The 6,820-nt window shown below is 43.2% G+C and overlaps 1 protein-coding gene across 1 annotated transcript in view; it reads right to left on the reverse strand.

The window, feature by feature from the left end:
• Positions 1-1,966, reverse strand: part of LOC105490381 (copine 4) — a 505,490-nt gene extending 503,524 nt beyond the window's left edge. The window contains exon 1 of the mRNA XM_071090915.1: positions 1,490-1,966. The gene's annotated coding sequence lies outside the window, so the exon portion shown is untranslated. The remainder of the gene's footprint in view (positions 1-1,489) is intronic.
• Between the last annotated feature and the right edge of the window lie 4,854 nt (positions 1,967-6,820).

The raw sequence follows: 6,820 nt of genomic DNA on the forward strand, positions 1-6,820 counted from the left end.
ATAGAAGGGTAGGGAGAAAAGAACACTTTATTTGAAGTTAAGGTAATTGTGTGTGTGTGTGTGTGCGCGCGCGCGCGCGTGAATGAGCAGGGTTTAGCTTCATTTAAAGAGAACACATTAAAGTACTTTGGACGGCTCAAAAGGGCTGTTCAGGAAACAAAACCAAGTGAGCCAGGAAAAACCGTAACAGTGCTTTTAAAATCCCTGGCAAAGCAGCAAGAGGATGAAGAGTTGGTTTTGCATAGTTTTGAATACAGGATGTAAAGGTGCTGAGGCACCTTTTCCCACAAGTCACTGAAATCCTGTGAGTGTGTGTGTGTGTGTGTGTATGTGTGGAGAGGGAGGAAGAGGTTCTCAGATGTTTCTCTTGCAAAGCTTCCCAGAGCTCCCCAGCCCGCCGTCGCTTTACTCTGCTCACCTTTCCCCCCTCCACTTCCCAACCCCCCACATCAAGCCCTTCGTAAGTTTGCGCCCCTTGGATCATCTCTGCCGCCTGTGAATTTTCCCTGGAGCCTGGCAGGTTCTGGGGCTGAAAGCCAGTCCGCCAAAGCGCCCTAGGGCGCCCCGGGGGCGCGGTCAGATTTGGAACATAGAATGGGAAATAGGGTCTTAAAGCCCACCTACTCCAAGATAAAGGAGGAACATTTTTCATCAGGGTTTAGCCAGCTCCTCACTGGATTATAATCAGCACTCACTTGACTTGGCGTGGACCACCTCCTAATTGTCTCCACTGGATTCAGCCCTAACAGTTCTCGTGTGTCTGTGATACCACGCGGGGTCGTGAACTTACTCAGCTGTGGGTTGGTTTCAGTGGTCCCTCTAGTCCCGTCCCCCGTCCGCCGTCCCCCGACCCCTTTCCCCCCGGCTATTTTATTCAACAGAGGAGGAAGCGCTGAAGGACTGGGTTGAATCAAAGCACTTGCAAGCCTATTCCTTAGTTTTTAACAATGAGAGTCCCAGAGGCAACTAAACATTATTAGAACCTCATTGTAAGAAGTGTGGGGGAGGAGGTTGAGAGGTTGAATCCAACCGCAGCCAGGTCAAGCGATTGGAAGGGACTACAATGTCCCACAGCTTTCTCACTGTCAGAGAAGAAGCTGCAACTTCAGCCAGAACTCCCTTCCCCTCCCCTTCCCCGATTTTGAAAACGGTACCCCTTCTTCCGCCTTCGGGACTTCCCTGACCTGCTCCTCACCCGCGCCCTGCTGTCCCCTCCCCTCCGCGGTCTTTCTCCCCAACTCCATTCGCCCCACCCAACCTGGGCGAGTTGGGTGGATGTCAGAAGGCGAGAGGTAAGGCATGGAAGTTCCTTCAGATTAAAGACGTTGCTTGCTGCTGCTTTTTAAAACAACAACAGCAAGGACAAACAAGCAAATGTGAGCGAGAAGCAGTGCATCTCAAAAGTTGGTCTTGCTATACAGCAGCCCCAACAGACTTTGCAATCGCAGCGCCCCAGGAACACAGGAATGAGGAGTTGGCATTTCCTTACCTGGGTGTGCCAACCTCGAAGAGTGGAGAGAGAATTCAGCCCGGGACCAGGTCTGTCCCGCCCCCAGGATGCAAAATCCGACTTTGAAGTGGAGGTGGTTGGTGGTGTAGTTACGTAGTGGTGTAAGGGGCGTCGCACCTCCTTCCCCTCTCGTTCTCCGAGGTCAGTTTAGCAGCAGCGGCTGGGAAAGGTGCTGAGAGCAGAGTTTGGTCTCTCCGGAAACCCTGACTCCATTCTCGGTGATGGGGGTGGGGGAAGAGGGTGAAAATGTTGGAGGTGGCAGGTCGGCTCTCAGTTAACTCAGAGAGTAAAGAGGAGGGTACTGAAGAAAGAGGGAGGGAGTGGAGTGGAGCGAGGGAGGAAGGAAAGGAGGATGGCAGAAAGACACGGGGATGAGCGGGTGGCGGGGAGATGGCAGCTTCTCACAGAGAGATTTCCACCTTCTGACGAAACCCATGCACCCAGCAACCCGGCAAGAGACTAGTTCCGAAACCTCCGCGCGAGCGCCCCCTGGGGGTTGCTAGCGAAGACAAACATTGCCCCGGGAACCCGAGCTCAGGGCCCCGCCCAGGCCTTGGCGGCGGCGCTCTCCATAGTCCGGCGGCGCTCTCCATAGTCCTGCCGCGCCCACAGTCTGGGCTTTCTGCTCAGCTTTGTCATTCAACTGGGCTCCTGGGGACACTTGATTTAGATCTTCAAGTGCTTGGTCTCCATCTCTACTCTACGGTGGAGCGGTCATATCGCGGCCGGGGTGTGGGGGAATGAGAGTTACACTTTTTGGCACATACTAAAGACAACTTTTTAGATGGGTGCTTAACTGTCACCAAAAATGGTAAAGGTGTTGCTCATCTCTGTATCCTCTTGTGTCTACAAAAGTGTCTGGCATATGGCAGGAGCCTGGTAATTATTTTTAGTAAGTAATGCATGAGTAAATTAATGGACAAAGAGTATTTTCTTCGTCTCATGATGCGTTTCTGAATACATCTACCTTACAACTAAGATAAAGAAATACTTAGGGAGTACCCATGCTTAAAGATAGATAAAAATATGTTGTCTCATGTAAGGGATAACCACCTCCACATGTTATAAAGCACTTTAGAGAGAAAGTATGGCCTTCCTATTTCAAACATATTCATATTCAGACAAATGAACTTATTCAAATACAGGGCATTATTTCTGATTATGTCTGCTACCATAGACAAACTAGACAACTAAATTCTGTCTGCACACTGGTGTTGTCAGACTCACAAATTGGACTTTGGAATTAATGAAGTAAAGTGAATGACGGTCTCTTTCTGACATTGGGATGGTATAGAGTGTGTTACATCTAACATGGAGGGGAGATGGAAGGTCTTCCTTCTCACCCTATTAAGGGGATATCTAACAAAGCCTCTCTTCAGGTTGGAGGGGATATCAGCCAAAATCTTTTCACTAATTGTAGAGCTCTCAATTTCAAAGTCCAGAAAAAGAGAAACAATAGGGTAAGGAGCAGGACCCCCTCTTAATTGTTCTGTAGAAGTAGTCAGAAAGATCTTTGATAAACAGAGGGACAACATTCTGACAGAATACAAATAACATTTTTCTTCCTTCAGTCACCTCTAACGCCTTTCTGAAATAGGATAACACTAAACATGAACCCTGGAAAGGACCTCAAGGAGCTTCTCTGTACACTGAAACTACCACATAAATCCTTGGATTTGCTTTGATTGCAAAAACTTGGGTCACATGGTTATGCATAAGTCAATCATTGTGACCTTTGGATATGGAATTACACTAATAGGCCAGGACTTCCACAATGTCTGGGAGCATGTGATGTCTTCTATAGCACTCCTGGAGCCAGGATGGAACCCCACCTGATCTACACGCATTGAGAGTGAGACATAGGGACAATTCTCCTAGGGATATTCAGGGTCCTCCTACCAGGAAAGGGGAGATGGATGCTAAGCAGGCAAAACCAGTGTATGATTACTAAATATGAAAATGTTAAGTCCAAAAACATTACTTCCAGGTTTTGTTAAGGGGTAGCCTCAGAGATGAACTCAAAGTTTGAGTTGGATTGAACTTGCAAAGATGAATGAAGAAGAAGGAAAAGTCATTATGCATTTCTTTGCATGTTAATTGTATCCTCTAAAATTTAATTTCTATGAAGGTGAGTGATATGTCTGTTTTGTTGTCTTGTTCATGATTATAACCCCAATGCCTAGAAAGGTGTCTACCACCTAGTAGGCAGTGAACAAACATTTATAAAATTAAAAATAATGTAAATACCTTAGGGACCATTCAGCATAAACTTCTTATATTACAGGTGAGAGAAAAGGAATTAAGATGTGCTGAGCATGTACTATTTCTAGGCAATCTGTTAGGCACTCTACTTACCATCCCATTTAATTTTTACAACAACCTGCCAAAGAAAGTTTCACTTTATCTACAAAAATAAATCCAGGATTTGGGTGGTTAAAATGACCAGACCAGGGAACACAATTAGTTAATGGGAGGATAGGGGTTGTTCATTGAAGCAGTCTCTAAAGGGGCAGCTAAGAATGAGTGAACACATGGACCATAGAGAAGAAGTTATAGAGTCAACGCTCATAGGGAAAAAGAAAAACAACATAGTTATCTTTGGCCCTACACGTTAAAAGCATAGATACACAAACTAAACACAATGCTACAACTTGTGACAAATATGGTTTCCTTTGCCAGCAGGCTTCAGCTCCCTAATTAGAAACAAACAGTTGCCTGCTCGCCAGTGTGCAGAAAACATGTGCAGCTTTATGCCAGAAACTTGGAATTTTTTCTCAAGGCATGACACCGAAGGTAAATTCAAAGAGGCTTTTTACAGGGCACATAAAGCAGAATTTACTCCCACCTCTTATATGAAATCAACAGCTCATCTGTACAAATAAAGATTTGTAACCAGCTAATAATCCATGTTTTCAATCACTGCCTCCACAGCAAGTTGCCCGCCAGCCACAGTCCCCTCAACAATTGTAACATCAAAATCCCCTTGTCTCTATCACTCACCTCCTCCCAACTCTCCTTTTAATGGATTCTGAGCTGCTGGGTTCTACAGCCATGGTCAAATTTATCTAAAGCCAAGCCACAAAGTCACTGTGGCCCTGGTGTTCCCAAGTTGCAAAGGAAGCTTCAGCTCTGGGTAGATTCACTCGCCGGGTCTCTGTTTGATAAGATAAGAGGAGGCATCCGCTCAGTGTCTTATGCCAGTATGAAAGGCATCTCACCCATCAGTGTGACAAGTGAAATGCTGGAATGAAGCCAGGGAACAAAAGGGAAGAAATGTAGATTCTTACAAGTGCAGTTGATACCATTTTTTTAAAGGGAGCAGATGAAGGGGAAAAACAGGCAGAGAGTCAGTGCCCTGCATCAAAAACCTTGGATCCTTCCCTGAATGAGTCAGGGTGAGCATTTTGTTTTGAAATTGAATTTCCATTTTCTTTTCTTTTCTTTTCTTTTCTTTTCTTTTCTTTTCTTTTGTAAGAACTACTCAAGGGAACTGTTGTAAATAACAGGATATATTTTTGAGGCTGTGGATCATATAAGAACCTTGGATTTCACCCCAGGGCTATTTATAGCTCAAAAATTTGGTTTTTTTTTTTTTTCTATGTCAAGTGATTTTTTGAGAATTGACTGATATATCTTCCTCTGGTGTTTCTGTGTATGCCTGAGGTGTGATATATTACTGGAAAGCGGAAAGGAACACTCTAAGAAAAACTTCTTCTAAGATGCTAAGAGTCAAGGGAAAATGAACATACATGTTCCAAACTGATGCAGAAATTAAATATTCCACTGTCTGTCATTCCTTTTTATGGGAACCCTATACCACCTGTGGTGTCTCTGACATCCGGTAACAATTTGTGCTACAAAAGGGCACTTTATACTTCTGTCTACCAATAGGTGGCATCAAAATCTCTCCAGCTTTTCTTTCCTGTATTTTAAAAACCATAGGCAGAGGGCATTTTCTTTCTGAGATTTTACATTTTATCATGAGTGATGTTATAAAGGCCACTAAATAGCTCTATATTATTTCAGAGCAGATTTTCCTATTTGCTCTATTAATGAGGTCTCTCGGTCATCCCTCTGAGCCTCAGTTTTCTCATCGTAAAAAGAAAGTATTTTAATTGAACTCCAGCTCCAAGATTCTGCTTTTTAGCTACATAATATCTTCCCAGACACACCATTTTTCATGCCTATGATAAACCCATTAGGACTCTACTCCTCTGGGCTTAAGGAATATTAGCAAGCAAATATCCCTTGGTTGCAGAGGCTGTTATTTGCCCAGCCTATATTCATTTGTGTTTGTTTTTCCTTACTAAGAAAAACATAATTTTGTGGAGGATAGCAACCTGCTTAGCTCCAAACCTTCATTTTCCAGCTTTTCTTGCAGATGGAGTAGTGATGTGATTAAGATCTAGCCCTGCGCTATTTATTATGGTAGCCACTAGACACATGTATCTATTTACATTTAAATTTATTAAAATTAAGTAAAATTAAAAGTTAATTTTGTCAGTTCCACAAGTGACATTTTAAATGCTAAACAATCATAAGTGGCTAGTAGCTAACATCTTGGATAGTTCAGATATAGAACATTTCTATCATTGCAGAAAGTTTTGTTATACAGCACTGATCTAGCCATTGAGATGTCAATAGAAATTATAGGGCAGTTTCTGTGAGAGTTTTCAAAGGGAAGGAGATACTGAATCAGCTGAGATGTACCTTTATCTCTTTACCTCTTCCTTTCTTTACACCCGAAGGTTACAGACAGTAAGTCAGCCATCATGTGACTATGAAGCAGCCAACATTCACCAAGGCATGTTAGGCAGAGAGATAAAAGAAACCTGGGTCTTTGGTATCATAAAGGCAACCACATTATTTTCAGCTGTATTATGAGAAAAATAAAATCTTCCATTGATTCAAGCCACTGTTTTCAGTTTTTTATTATGAATAGCTAAATATTATTTCTAACCGATACACCATCAGAAACTTACCTGGACAACTTTCTATTAATGACTGAAAAAGCATGTGTCCTTCCAGTTTCCTTTACTTTGGTTAGAGTTGAGGACCAGATTCTGGCTACAAGAAACAAAACAATGTGTACATCATGAAGTGATAAGTATTAATCATTCATTTCAATATGTCCAATGGACGAAAAAAGGGGAAGATGGGTATTAATGATTCCCAAAATAAATATCCCCATTTTAGAATCTGGCTAAAGAGTAGCTTTGCATTTTCCTGGAAAAGAGGTTGGTGGGAAAGAAAGATAATATTTGAACCTGTACTATATGCTAGAAACTTGGCGGAATGATTGGACATTAT

The sequence above is a fragment of the Macaca nemestrina genome, chromosome 2 (assembly GCF_043159975.1).
Source record: "Macaca nemestrina isolate mMacNem1 chromosome 2, mMacNem.hap1, whole genome shotgun sequence".
In the NCBI taxonomy this organism is placed as follows: Eukaryota; Metazoa; Chordata; class Mammalia; order Primates; family Cercopithecidae; genus Macaca; species Macaca nemestrina.